Source organism: Netta rufina (genome assembly GCF_964035555.1).
Source record: "Netta rufina genome assembly, chromosome: 18".
NCBI classification, from domain to species: domain Eukaryota; kingdom Metazoa; phylum Chordata; class Aves; order Anseriformes; family Anatidae; genus Netta; species Netta rufina.
In genome coordinates this window covers 1,248,640-1,263,120 of record NC_140142.1, presented here as the reverse complement: position 1 = coordinate 1,263,120, position 14,481 = coordinate 1,248,640, and positions in this window count along the sequence as shown.

Genomic DNA, 14,481 nt, shown 5'->3' with positions numbered 1-14,481 from the left:
AAATTTTAAGTGATTTGTTAGGGTGCCTGAGTAATAACAGCATGCATTTAAGAAAGCACAGCATTTTGATGCTGAAAGCATTCATAAATTACAAGACACTGAAGAAATAGTAAGGAAAGTATTGACAAATACCTCTTCTGGGAGATCTGAGTGACGTACATCAGATGGAGCAAGCAGCAAAACTGGCGAAAATGCTGGAATGTTACGTAGTAGAGTTAGAAAAGTAAGTTTCAAGGCAGGTCCAGCGTTGTCCCACCATAAATGGATATCTGGGACATAAATTGTGCTTGGTGCTGTCTTCTGAGCATTTCGGATCAGCTAGTGAAAAGGAAAGCTTGGGTAAGAAAACTAAAACACGTACAAGAACCTCTTAATACATAGCTACATAGCCATCTGACTGCCCCATGAAATGAAACTGCGTGAACAGAGTGGCAAGCATCCTTTCACATAAGGAATTTCTCTGTGCACCCTTTCAGATTATCAGTATTCGGAGAACTCTAGTCAGAAGATGGGAAGGATATATTCAGGCAGTGGCTAGACACCGTAGCTATATGGCCACAGCCACAATCATCGCATAACAAAGAAAGGAAAAGTCCCTCTTAAGGGACACATCAGTATTCAGTCGTGTAACATGTCTGTCCTTACTTGTATGGCTCTCAAACGTTTCCACTAAAGGTAAAAATATTTTAAGATAGTGATGCCAAACAAGAAAATGGATTTCCTGCCTAAAAGTAAAAACACCAAATCTGTTCATTTTTTCTAGTTAAAACCACATCACCGTGCAAATGAAGTGTTTTCTGAATGTTAATGCTTTTATTGCACATACTGCAACAGCACAAGTTGTGTATGTCCATGTGAAAACAAAACAAACAGAAGCCCCAAACCTTGGTTGCCTTACTAATATAATTTAGAAGAAGGCTACAAAAAGTAGCCGACATGCAGTCTGATACAGAGCCATCTACTGGGAGCACACAGTCTTAGGAGGCAATGAGAACTACTTTCTGGATCCCAGTGACATGAGCAGCATTTCTTTCCACAAAGAGATGTTTATTAGCAACACCGCCCAGCTTCCTGAGCTGCTAGCAACAGCCTCACTGTAAAACTGGGTATGGAAAATGTCGACATGTACAACATCCAGATTGTTTGTGGTGCTGTCTAAAAGAAAAGGGGATTTTCAGACAGAAGCAAACATCCGGGCACATTAAAACAAGGCCACCTCCATTACCAATTAATTTTGCTCACCTTACTTGCAACTCGATTGATCCTTTACATACAGTCAGTGAATCCGATGAGAAGAAAAAGAAAAAAGGTACCTGTCCGCAGATTTCTTCTGGCGGTGCAACGTTTGTAAGCAGAACAGAAAGGTCCAGGGTGTGAACAGGAAACTTCTCCAAAGCGTGCAACACCACGGGTGCCACGTAAGAAACCTGGCCGTACCCTTCTTTTCCTACTATTAGCAGACGGGGCTGGCATGATGTTGGTTCACAGAAAGCACTCCTAGAACAAGAGTTAAGAAAACAAGCTTATAAATGAGGTGCTGAATAGACACACAGATGTTCCAAGTAATTTTCCTATAGACTTTCTTTTCCCTCCCCAAATACTCCAAATGGCAGCGGTACATTAAATACATGTAAGATTTCCAGTTAAGTTATTCAGTCATTCCAATTGTTTCACCTTCTTCCCTTTGTTTCATCTTCTTCCCTTGTGTTTCCTATTCTTTACTAAACCAAGACTGCAAATTAATATCCCTGCAATCTTGCTTTACTACTAGGAAATAAATTGGTGAGGAGCATTTGTTTCCCCACTACAATCAGGCTGTACCTCTGCTGGCTTAAATCAAAGATGCTAGAGACTTAGCCTTGCTCTAGAGGACAGAAAATCTTCTGGACAGCACAGCAATAGAAACTGAGAAAAATAACTGATCCAGCTGTGACAACATGATCTAACTTTCCAATTGTGGGCTTGCATGACTTCCATACTAAAATATCACAAGATTAACACAACTTGGTGGCTTAACAAATAAAGACACCATTCAATTTTTTCTCAAGGTGTTTTAACAAGCCCTTTCTCAGTTTTCTTTCTGCTACATAATTCACTACTGGTTTAACAATCCTGGAAAACAGAAGGGCAAAAGGTGGCAACACAAACCCATAAAGTTGGGGTATTTTTAGCTAAAAGGACAGACAGCACATTTATGTGGTCTTGAGTCTTTCAAAGAATGCCATGGATTAAGTCAATGTGTTCTGGTAGTCTACGGATCACTTTGGCTTACGAAGAGAAGCCTGGGCTTTTCAATTTGGTCATTCAGAGCAACTTCATTACAACTTTAGTCCCTCCACCCTTTCTTCTTGTGAATACCAAGCACCCCTTCAACACACAAACTTGATGTTGCCCCTTCGTCTACCACCCCTCGCACTTTCAACAGCTGGAACTGTTTACAAAGACTCAGCAGACCTGAGAATTTAAACGTAACAGGGATCTATCTTTCTTTACCTGCTGAAACAGAGGCGTTTTTTCTCTGGTCTGTCAGGCATTCCATCTTTTAATTCATCTCCAGAAACCAAGGATGCATCGTCATCACTGTCAAACATATCATCTTGCAAAATAGGATTGAAATGCTCTGAAAGTCAAAAGAGGTTTGTTAACTTTCCTGAATAGCCTTTGTCTCTTTCTCTTCCATTAATACAGCTTCTAAATCAGTGCCAAAACCCTTTCTTCATTTGAGAGCACACACTGAAAGCTATTTCCTAGAGTTCAGCCCACCACAGATCTAAGGAGATGGCACAAGGCCCTACAAAGCTGTACTAAGTCCCACTGATGTGTACGTATAAGGTACGCTACTCTTGGTGATTTTTTTCTCCCCCTTAGAATAAAGGAGATTACGAACAATTTCTGCAGTTGCTAAATAGATAAAAAAAAAAAAACAAAAACAAACAAGACCATTTCTTTCTGGAGGAGGTTCCCACAATGAAAGCACGGGGATAAAGGATGTGATGGCCACAGAATTCCATTCATCTAGTAAGTATCAATGCTAATTGATCTCACGTGTATAGTATGATCCACAAACATTTAAATTAGGAGACTGGTTAAAAATGACGATAGCTAAAACAATATTTAGCTTAGACCAGGTATACTTGTATCCTGGTCCTGACATTCTTCAGAAAGGAATTAGAAACATTGACCTAGAAATGCTTCCCCTCCAAAGATCTGAGTTTTGATTTTTTAAAGAAAAATAGGTGCCTTATACTTCAAACCTCAAGTCAACCTCTACAAATGCTAATTATCTTAGCTGCCGTCAGAAGCAGGATGCTTCAGTAGAGAACGCATCGTCCTTTACTGTGTATTGAGTCATTCAGAACTTCCATTTGGCATTTCAGTTTCGAATCCACAATAAAACCTATGTGTTGTATTCCAGACTTGCCCAAAAGAAAGACATGCACATGCAAATAATAAAATTCTACCACCATTACGTCTGAAAGGTTTAAGTTGATTGCACAAACCACAAGTTTTTGCTTTAGCAGAATTATAAAGAAGTGGATGCTGTGGTTATACCTTGCTGTCGGTCCTCCTTTAGTGCAAGCTGTGCATGCGGGAAGATCTTCTGCACAACTTGTAAAATATTCTCTACTGATCTTTGAAAAAGTGGCTTGAAAATGGGTGATAGTGCTTGTACGGGTGAAGCCTTGATCCGGTTTGAAGCTGGAACAACCTTCTTCATAGCCATGAAAAAGTCCTTTGCTTTTATTTTAATAGAATTAACGTCTAGTAGCAACTTCTCCCTACTTGCATAAATCTGAGGATAGCATCGGCGTAGAGAGCACAGCGCAGCTTCAGTACAGAGGGATTTGATATCTGCACCACAGTCTCCTAACAAACAAAATTCAAACGTTACATCAGTCAAGGCCCAGGTTTACAACATGCAACATTTAAGGAATTTGTAATGCCAAAACCAAACAGCTTAACAGGGAATTCAAAGTGCTACCGCTCTGCAAGGATGTTTCATGTTGCTCACTGCCTGATATCCTGCACTTATGCAGCTGAAGCAGACTCCTCATCAAAAACTATACTCTTGAGGAAGATGCCCCAGAACCATTTAATGTTCTCAGACAACAAGAGGAACGACAACAAAGAGTAAATAGATGAAAGCATCTCACTCAGATTGCTATGAAGGCGTGCCAGCTGCCTCGTTGACTAGTTGTGCAACAAGGCACAAGAGCATGGGTACTGCCTGGTACAAGCTAAGGTTCTTTACAACTTGGTCACAAGCAAGAATCCGTTTCTGTTTCAGTCTTACCAATGCATTTCTCAGCTAGTTCATCAAGCAACATGTCCGGTGGCTGTGGGGTCCAGTCACGAGTATGAATCTTGAAAATTTCTTTTCTAGCCTGGAGGCAAAATCATTGCATTTTAGCTTGTCCCAAGTTTTCCTTAAAAATACCAGCAAGAAACAAACAAACCAAAAGGCAAACAAACAAACAACAAAAAAACAAAACAGTCCTCCCTCAAAACCCCTCATCTACTAATACACTTTTCTTACTTGCTCAACTTTCAAGTATTTTACAGTTATTTAATATACACTCTGCATTGTCAACCAGGAAATTGAATATTTCTTATTTGTTATACTGAACTTTTTCTAGGAACCTACAGTGAAAGAAAAGGCATTTATAGCTTCAATAACAAGGTTCCAAACTACGAGACCTAAGGACCCAGAGGAAAATACTGTAATGAAAAATTTATCCAGAAACATTTCTTTGCTGTCCAAAAAACTTCTCTAAAGCTTAGCAAGCTTTCATTGGGACAGTCTCATTACTTCATCACATTTGCTTTCCAGTCAGTAAATTCACAGAAAGCACTTCTGGCACAATGCTTCCAATTGCTACAATTACTATAAAGAAGAAAAGAATTATGACTCAAACTACTACCACTGAGCAGGGGCACAATCAAATGCAAACACGTCCCCTATTCACTCATAAGTGAAGGATTGAGACCAAAAACACAACTTCATGATGAAAGCGCCCAAGTGGACTAAATAATTAAGCAAACGGGTACAACTTTGGGAATGAAAGGTTTGGTTATAGAACTAACTACTTGGTGGTATCATCCTGACCATATATATCCAGTACTAGATTTGCCCTCCATGGAACAACGCAGTGTCTCCACGTATCACTCTTTTGTTCAAGTTGTCAATTATTTTTTTTTTCCTATAAAGTTGGACTTTGCCATGGTAGCACTAACGTTGAATTTAAGTTCTCACCTCTTTATTTGGCAAGTTGAAGAGGAACTGTCTGCCAAAGCGTCCTGGTCTTCGTAAAGCAGGATCTATAGAATCCAGTCTGTTGGTAGCTCCGATTACCACGATCTCCCCTCTGTTATCTATGCCATCCATAAGTGTCTGAAGAGTTGAAACAATGGAACTAATAGAAAAATATAAGTTTTACTTACTGGTTCAGTAAATTTTGTTACATTCCACATGACTTTCTTGATGCCGGAATAACCTTCTTCCTAGTGGTCATTCAAAACTGGGAAAAAAATAGTCTACCAAGTCGGGGTTTTTTTGATTTGATAATAAATCTGCAGACTGTTAAGTCATCAAGCACTTCAAGACTGTTTGAAATAATCTCTACGTTAATATAAAAGGAGTACTGCAATCTTCTGCTCAGGAAGAAAATCACGGAAAATGTCAACTTTGATTTTAGATGTTGAATTTGTTGCAGTGAGATCTTCCTCATCGCACGATTCTATTTGGATTTAAACCATATTATCTATGGAGAGACCAAGATTAGGACAAGAACAGCACAGAGTTCAGCATGAAGCCAATCAGGAGCTCAAGTTTGTATTCTTTGTATTCAACTTTATCCTTCTCTTGCTGGAAGGACCTGCTTTTTGACTCTCCTTCTCTTCACTAGGAGCATGTTCCCTCTTGCTTTGGTAATGCTCTTTCTCAGTGGTTTTAGTCTTGTCCTTTGTATCTTGGCATCTCTCTGTAACAGCTGAGGAGGAAAGGTTTTTAGAGCTACATTCAGTGTCAGACTTGAGAGAGGAAGTATGCCGCAATTTCTCACCAGGCTCACAAGACTCTTTGCCGTACAAAACGGTTTCTTTTGAAATGAGGTCACGTTCTTTTGATCTTCTTGCTTTCTCCTTGTCTCCACCGTCATCACATTGGTACGATGCGAGGTATTCATCATTCCCAGGAGATTTCGGAGGGTCCACGACACTGCACAAAATAAAATCACATTTCTCACTTCTGCTGAAGGACGTGAATATTAAGAGTAAAACCTTCCAACATCAAACAAACAAACAAAAACCTCTGGACTACAGGAACCCTCGCAAAGATATGCCATTTAGAAACCTCTCCTGTGATTAGGACACCTTCTTCAGCTCCCAGAGAAAGTGCTTTTTCCCCTCTTGCTTCTGAAGCCATTGCACTAAAAAAGCAAATGCATCTGTCTCCCTCCACCTGCTGCTCTGAATAAGAGCCAGAATATTCAAAGCCACTCTATTTGTTCTCCCCACATAGCCGAAAAAACACCAGTTGAAAGAGTTTTCTACCTCTCTCCACGAATTTACATTCACATATCCTGTGACTGCAAAAATAGAAGGCGGGGCTCAGGAGGAACAGCCAGTGCTGGAAATGAAAAAAAGCAGCCTGTTTCTTCAGAGTCTTAAGCCTATGCTACTAGGAACAAAACAAAACAAAACAAAACAAGAGGAGAGGAGAACAACAGCGGGAAATTTACCTATTCTCCAGGTGTTCAATTGCAAAGCCTCCTCTGGAGGATCAACAGTTGTGAATTCAGTGTGCTTAGGAGAAATCAGATCTACATCTGAACCACAACTATTTCAGTAGTATCACGAACTTCTGTTACTCTGAAGAAGCAGTCAGCACCGTTTCTATGTTAGGAAAGAGCTGAACAGAGTCTGTTATTCACATCAAGTAGTCAGGCAGGTTTCTTCTTCTTCAGGCTGGGTTTCACTAGAACATTACTAGCCTGTAAGCCTCATGGCATCACCTTCCATCTTGACTGCTGAACCTCCTTGCTCCCTACTATCTTCTTTGCCAAGATACAGCTGTCCACATTTACTTTTCCTACTTGGCTGGACTGAATTTAAGAAGGTGTCTTGCATCTATGAAAGGGAACAAATCTGCTGCCCAGCAGCGTCTGGCTCAGGGAGGAGTGAGAAAGCTCTGTGCAGCCCCCAAGGTCCGTGCAGCAGGAGGCAGGAGGTGCTCCAGGCTCACAGCAGCAGTTCCCCTGCGGCCTGTGCAGGGAGAGGCCCCTGGTGGAGCAGGCTGTGCCCCTGGTGGAGCAGGCTGTCCCCCTGCAGCCCATGGGTCCCCCGTGGAGCAGATCTCCACGCTGCAGCCCCCCTGTGGCTGGAGGAGCCCCCGGTGGAGCAGGTGGCTGTGGCCTGGAGGAGGCCGCGGCCTGTGGAGAGCCCCCGCAGGAGCAGGCCCCGGGCTGGACTGGAACAGGCTGTGCTGAGCCTGCTTTGCCCGTGACGCTCCTTGTGGAGTGATCTCCCTGTCCTTCTGGCAGCCCTTGAGCCCTTGCCAGCCTCTTTTCTCCCCTTGGCGTTGGAGGAGGGGCAGGGAGAGAGCGCTTGTGCTGGAGCTCAGCTGCCCAGCTGAGGAAAACCACCACGGCTCTGTCTTGCCGCTGCTGCAGCACGCTGGTAGCAGCCAGCACCGTCTGTTCTTCGAGCCTCAGCAAGCCCACAGCATCTTCCCAGAAGGGATCCCTTTCCTTCACGCCTGACAGGCGCCGCCTCTAGAGGCTGAGGGCTTGTGCCCCGTTTGCAAGCGCTTTCTCAGTGCCCCCTTCCCCAGAGAAGGATCCCAGCTGCTTGGCTTCCCTGCCCTCTGCTGCCAGGCTCCCGCAGCTGCTATCCCAGCAGCGCAGCAGCCAGCTGACAATGTGCTCGCCTGGAGGACAGCTGCAATCTTGTCCCATGGCTCGCAGGTCGCCCAGGGATGGGGATCACCTGCTTCCAGCTGCTTTTCTCTCTGCTCTCCTTTCCAACAGCCTCCTGTGCCCTGGGATGGCCCTACCTTGGGGTAGGCTGCCTCGCCTTCCTCTTGCTCCTTCCCCTTCTTGGGAGGACTTTCTGCCCTGCCGAAATCAGTAAAGAATTTCTTCCTAACATATATCAGAAATCTAACTTTTCAGTGTAAAGCTATTAGTCCATGTCCTGTCACTCCAGGCCCTCATAAAGACCCCCTCCCCAGCTTTCCTATAGGTTGCCTTTAAGTACAGGAAGGCTCTCAGCCTGGCACACAGTAAAACTGATGGCAGATCCTTCACTATATTATTTGAATTTCACGTAAATAGAACAGACTATCAACTTACTTAGGAGAAGTAATACAATTTCAGAACTATTCAAAACCAAAGGCATTCCAAACTAAGTTTAAGTTCAGAGGAAATCCAAAGAAAAAACTAATTTTGAAACTAATAATCAGAGACCATAATCTTCTTCGAATGATAGATTTTCCTCCTGTACTGGGTAATTTTGGTCTGTCTTTAATGATCATCCAGACATGGCTTTGACACCGAGTATCTTGCTTTGCCTCTGCATTAAGTCTTCTTCTCATGTGAGGTAAATGTCCTGCCCTTATGGGATGGGCCTGGGAGACATACGCGCTGTGTCTCATGATGCTTGGATATCATCTTAATTCTGGGTGAAGATGAAAGGTCTCACTGCTTCCTGAACAGGGAAGTGGATGTCTGCAGTTAAGAACCCTCTGTCTAATCTAGAAACATGAAGGAAGGAGTTTGCTGGATTGCAAGTGACAGTGAAGAAAGCCACAGATGACATATCAAACTGATTAAAACGTTATTTAGCTCAGGGCATGGCTAATGATGTGGAGCTGGAATAGTTTGACGACTGTAATTACACTCACTATCACTGTGACTTGTTTATAGGATGGTAATGCCTAAAGGTCCCACTGGAGCCTGAAACAAGGTTGTGCAGGGTGCTGCACGTGCATATCTCAGTAGCGCTTTGATAGCTAGTGATACAAACAGACAGAACAGAGATTGAAAGGAGAAACGGGGGGACAGAGATAAGAAGATCTTCCTGCAGGTCATTTAGGGTATCAGCCAGGAGTTCAGTGCATCTAGCTCTCTAGTGCTCTGCTGGCCCAGTGAGATGAATGGAAAACATTGCAGCCTTGGAAAAATAGTGCTTCTTCTAATTCTTTGGCCAGTTTTGATGATTTAGGACTGCTCTATTTATTTATTTATTTATTTTACTTTCCCCATTTGTGCTGGAGAAGGTGAACTTTTTAAATACCTATTCTGAATTCAAATATCATTTTCATTGTTATGTTTCTGTTTTGTTGGCACTATTCATAATGACTTCTACCCTTCAGTGGAAGCAAAAGCTTATCATACCATAAAACTGATAAAACAAAACATAAAACAAAACCAGGCTTAGAATGAAATTTTTGAGGCTTACAAATGCAAACTTTGAAATCTAAGGAAATGAATAATTGAGTCTGACTAAGCATCTCTGGGACTGGAGTGCAGAGAAGGCAGAGTTAAAATTCAAAATTCAGATGGGAAAAAAGCAATGAGAAAAGGTACATTTCAGAGGTTAAAAACCGCAAAAATAAAGTACGAATGACCCAAAACCTCCTTCACATAGGAAATTAAACAATAATAGTAAATGATACTTAAGCCACAGAAGCCAGGGGGAACAAAGAGAACAAATTAGGACAGTTGCATACTCGAGGCAAAAATAGATCAAAAGTTAATGATGTCTCAAATGCTGCAAATCTTATTTCCTGCATCTAACAGCAACAACAATGTGATATTAAGGGCAGTGACAGGATTCCCATTGCAAATGAGGGTAGGGCACTAGGCACAACATCATCTGAGGTGAAATAAAAATCTACAGTGATTCAAGTGAAAAATGACAAGCTGATATCTACCTAGCCTATTAACAGCATTGGCACACAGAACAACAACTCAAGTAGGAAAAATACATCACAATTGTGCAAATCAGGGATAGTCCCCAGAATGGGAGAGTAACAAATATACTTCTGTCCAGGAGAATGTAAAGAGTGATCCAGACAAGTACAGGCCTGTTAGTTTGACATCAACGCTGGGCAAAGTTTTGTAGCAAGAAGAGATAAGACTAGGGAAGTAGCGGGTAATGTGGAATTTACAAGATAATTTATTAAAGCTAATTTGTTTCCAGAGAATTTAGTAGCTTGCCTTTGTAGGACCAGTGCTCCCCTACACAGGGGATGAACTACATCTATTTCACTTTCTGTGAGCTTCTGATACCTTAGCTATGGATTTGGGCTTTGGGGCTGCAAGTGAATCAAGGGAGTTTGCAATTGTTCACATTGTTCGAAGAGGGAATTACCGGCAAAGGAGAGGTTCCCTGTAGTGATTCTCAGAGACAGTTCTGAAACTGCAGCTGCTAAGGAGGCAAAGACTCATGGAGAAATGTAGGCTGGAAGGGAGCTCTGAAAACCCAACCTCCTATTCAGAGCAGAGATGACTTCAAATTTAGGTATGTTCAGTATGGACGTGGTGGCCGAAGACTAAAAATTACATATGAGCTTTGAGATTTCCAGGTGACATAAAGTTGGGAAGTACTACCGAGCCTGACAGAAGGATATCCCTTGTGATTGAAATGGTTCAGGTGAAGTGACATTTGATAATACAAAGCAGAGCCAGGCTCAGAGATTCTCAACAAAGGGTGGTTTTTTTTTTTTTTTTTTTTTTTTTTTTTTTTTTTTTTGTCATGTTTGCTATATGGCAGTCAGGAGTTTAAAACAAACAATAAAACAACAAAACCCCATGTTCATGCACTGTTAACAGAAGAACTGAAAAAGTTAAGTGGTTATATGGTATGTATGGCTATTCTTTTTTTTTTTTTTTTTTTTTTCTCCAGTATAAATATACCTGACAGGGCAGCCCTGCCACACATTTAAGACATGAGGCAAAATTCTGCCACTTGTATTCGTATTGAACTTAGGAGGAAGTGTTCACAAGACAGAAGGAACAAGTTGCCTATTGTGTGGAAGGGAATTAAAGGACATCATTCTGCTCAGCCAGATGCCAGCTGAGAGAAAAATATGATGTCTCTGTGAAAATGCATTTCTTGAGTAAATATCAAGGAGAATTAGGAAATGTGTAAGTTGGGAGATACATCTGAAATGATGATTGCAGTTGGCTTATGAGGAACTTTGGACAGGAAATTGGTAGAAACTTCCCATTTTAAGAATAAAGTGCACCATAGATATGAAGTCAGCATTCACCTAAAGAGTAGAGGCCAACTCAAAGCCCCCACAACAAAGCAGTGGACAAACCAGAACACTAACATGTTGTGGTCTAGAGTCACACAGATATACATAAGTTTACTATACCTAAACATCTGAGGGGTTCCTTTGAGAGGCGGAGGGCTTGTGCCCCATTTCCATTTCCACTCTCAGTGTCCCCTGCCTCAGAGAAGGATCCCAGCTGCTTGGCTTCCCTGGCCTCTGATGCCAGGCTACCAGAGCAGGTATCCCAGCATCGCAGCAAACAGGTGACAATTTGAGTGCCACAGCAGTCCTCATTGCGAGCTGGACGCTCAGGGCACTTGTGGCCACCCACCTTTGTGAGCTCCAAGGCTGACAGTGACTCTCTGCTGAGCTACCACGGCTCTCGGCTGTCCCGGTGACAGAGCTTTCGGCGCTAAGCTGACTGCCAGGAGAAAAGGCTGCCGTGAAATGGCTGCTCCACAATGCCAGGAGCAAGGTCTGCTGGGCTGGGGGTTCGCAGGGGAGCTCGGCCTTGGGCCTGGCAACTGCGCCTGGAAGCCAGGGACAGCCTTGGTGTGCAGCTGGACACCTGGGCCTGAGAAAGCAAGGTCTCTTTCCAGACACTTGGCACCATCGTCACCCAGTGGCTGTCTCAGGGCGAAGAGAGAAATGCACAGCATCTCTTGCTGCCCTGCAGTGCTGCTGTCCTACGCCCTTGGGGGTCTCCAGGATAGAAAAAGGGATGGATTTTGACCCAAAACCCAGCTCCTTTCTATCAAAAGCATCACGTCCTCCTGTCTTTCTTGTATTTGGCTATGACTTTAGGAATCCCTGCAATCCCTGCAGCTGTGTCCCCTGCCAGCTTCTTGTGTGCCCCAAGCATCCTCTCTTGCAGGGCAGTAGAAGATGCAGAAAAGGCCTTGCCTTAGTGGAAGCACTGCCCTGCAGGAGCTCCAACATCCCTCTCAGCAGCACGCTGTAGCCCCCAAATGCCCCCGAAAGGGCACATTTCAGCTACTGGGAAGGAAATGAGCTCGCTCAAGGTGAGCTACCCGCTCAAGGCCCAGGTGTCTGTGAGGCAGTGTTGGCAAGGAGTCCTGTTGTGTGAGTCTGTTCTTTGCGGGTGCTCCGTCCCCACAAGGCTTGCTTTTCAAGGCCCAGGAGAGTCTTGTGGGCACTGGCCTGGGGTCCCAGGCTGAGCCAGCTGCTGGCTGGCAATCAGGGAGGCTCGCTCGGTGTCTTGGCTTGGGTTTGCGTGGCCAGGCTGTGGGAGCGGGGGGCTGCAGGGGTGTCCTCTGTGAGGAGAATGCAGCAGCTGCCCCATGGGAGCTCAGGGCCGCTGCCAGGAGGCTCCTTCCAGGAGGGACCCACCCGCTGCTGCCCAGAACGCAGAGCAAAAGGATGATGTTTGCGCCTGGGGGAGAGCCCATCTAAGAAAGGGAACAAAAGCTGCTGCCCAGCAGCGTCTGGCTCAGGGAGGAGTGAGAAAGCTCTGTGCAGCCCCCAAGGTCCGTGCAGCAGGAGGCAGGAGGTGCTCCAGGCTCACAGCAGCAGTTCCCCTGCGGCCTGTGCAGGGAGAGGCCCCTGGTGGAGCAGGCTGTCCCCCTGCAGCCCATGGGTCCCCCGTGGAGCAGATCTCCACGCTGCAGCCCCCCTGTGGCTGGAGGAGCCCCCGGTGGAGCAGGTGGCTGTGGCCTGGAGGAGGCCGCGGCCTGTGGAGAGCCCCCGCAGGAGCAGGCCCCGGGCTGGACTGGAACAGGCTGTGCTGAGCCTGCTTTGCCCGTGACGCTCCTTGTGGAGTGATCTCCCTGTCCTTCTGGCAGCCCTTGAGCCCTTGCCAGCCTCTTTTCTCCCCTTGGCGTTGGAGGAGGGGCAGGGAGAGAGCGCTTGTGCTGGAGCTCAGCTGCCCAGCTGAGGAAAACCACCACGGCTCTGTCTTGCCGCTGCTGCAGCACGCTGGTAGCAGCCAGCACCGTCTGTTCTTCGAGCCTCAGCAAGCCCACAGCATCTTCCCAGAAGGGATCCCTTTCCTTCACGCCTGACAGGCGCCGCCTCTAGAGGCTGAGGGCTTGTGCCCCGTTTGCAAGCGCTTTCTCAGTGCCCCCTTCCCCAGAGAAGGATCCCAGCTGCTTGGCTTCCCTGCCCTCTGCTGCCAGGCTCCCGCAGCTGCTATCCCAGCAGCGCAGCAGCCAGCTGACAATGTGCTCGCCTGGAGGACAGCTGCAATCTTGTCCCATGGCTCGCAGGTCGCCCAGGGATGGGGATCACCTGCTTCCAGCTGCTTTTCTCTCTGCTCTCCTTTCCAACAGCCTCCTGTGCCCTGGGATGGCCCTACCTTGAGGTTGGCTGCCTCGCCTTCCTCTTGCTCCTTCCCCTTCTTGGGAGGACTTTCTGCCCTGCCGAAACGAGATGACTTCTGCATGCATTCCTTCCCCTTGTGTGTATTGGCGCCTGAGACAGCAACGGGGTCGTCCCCGGAGCCAGCTGTAGGGCCTGTGCCAGGCTTGGAGTGGCTGCAGGGAACATGCCAGGGGCTGGAGGGGCTGCAGGGAACATGCCAGGGGCTCGAGGGTCTGCAGGGTGAGTGACAAGGCTTTGAGGGGCCTCAGGTCCCGCTGCAGTGGTTGAAGTCGATGCAGGGAACATCAGAGTTGTTGGAGGGGTTGCAGGTAAAATGCCAGGGCTTGCAGGGGCTGCAGGCTGCGTCACAGCTTTGCATCAGGTCAAGACGCATTTTCCTAGAACCATACATTTCCTCCTGGAGGGGCTGAAGAGCATGGAATGGTCTTCAAAATGCATAGAGCAGACCCCAGCAAATGTAGAGCTGCTGCTAGCAAGTAGGTAACTTTATTGTTCCTGTTGTTAATTTTGTTTCACAACAACAGATGCAAATATGTATCTTGAGTTGAGGGCAAAGGTGACCTTGGATCTGAAGCACATAGGCGTTCGCTAGTGTCCCCCCATCCGGAGTGAATCCAGAATGACTCGGAAGGAAAAATAAAGTCCAAACCAGTGCGTTGTGATAAAGAGAGTTTAATAGGGTAGAAAAGGAATAAAACCCAACAAAATAATAAATAAAGATATTTATAATTTATATTAATATATAAAAATATTTAATACTATTAAATACTTATAATTTTATAAAAATAAAACAATGCCATACTGTACAACACAGTCAATAAAGTGGATTTAATTAAATAAGAAAACCAATAAATTAAATG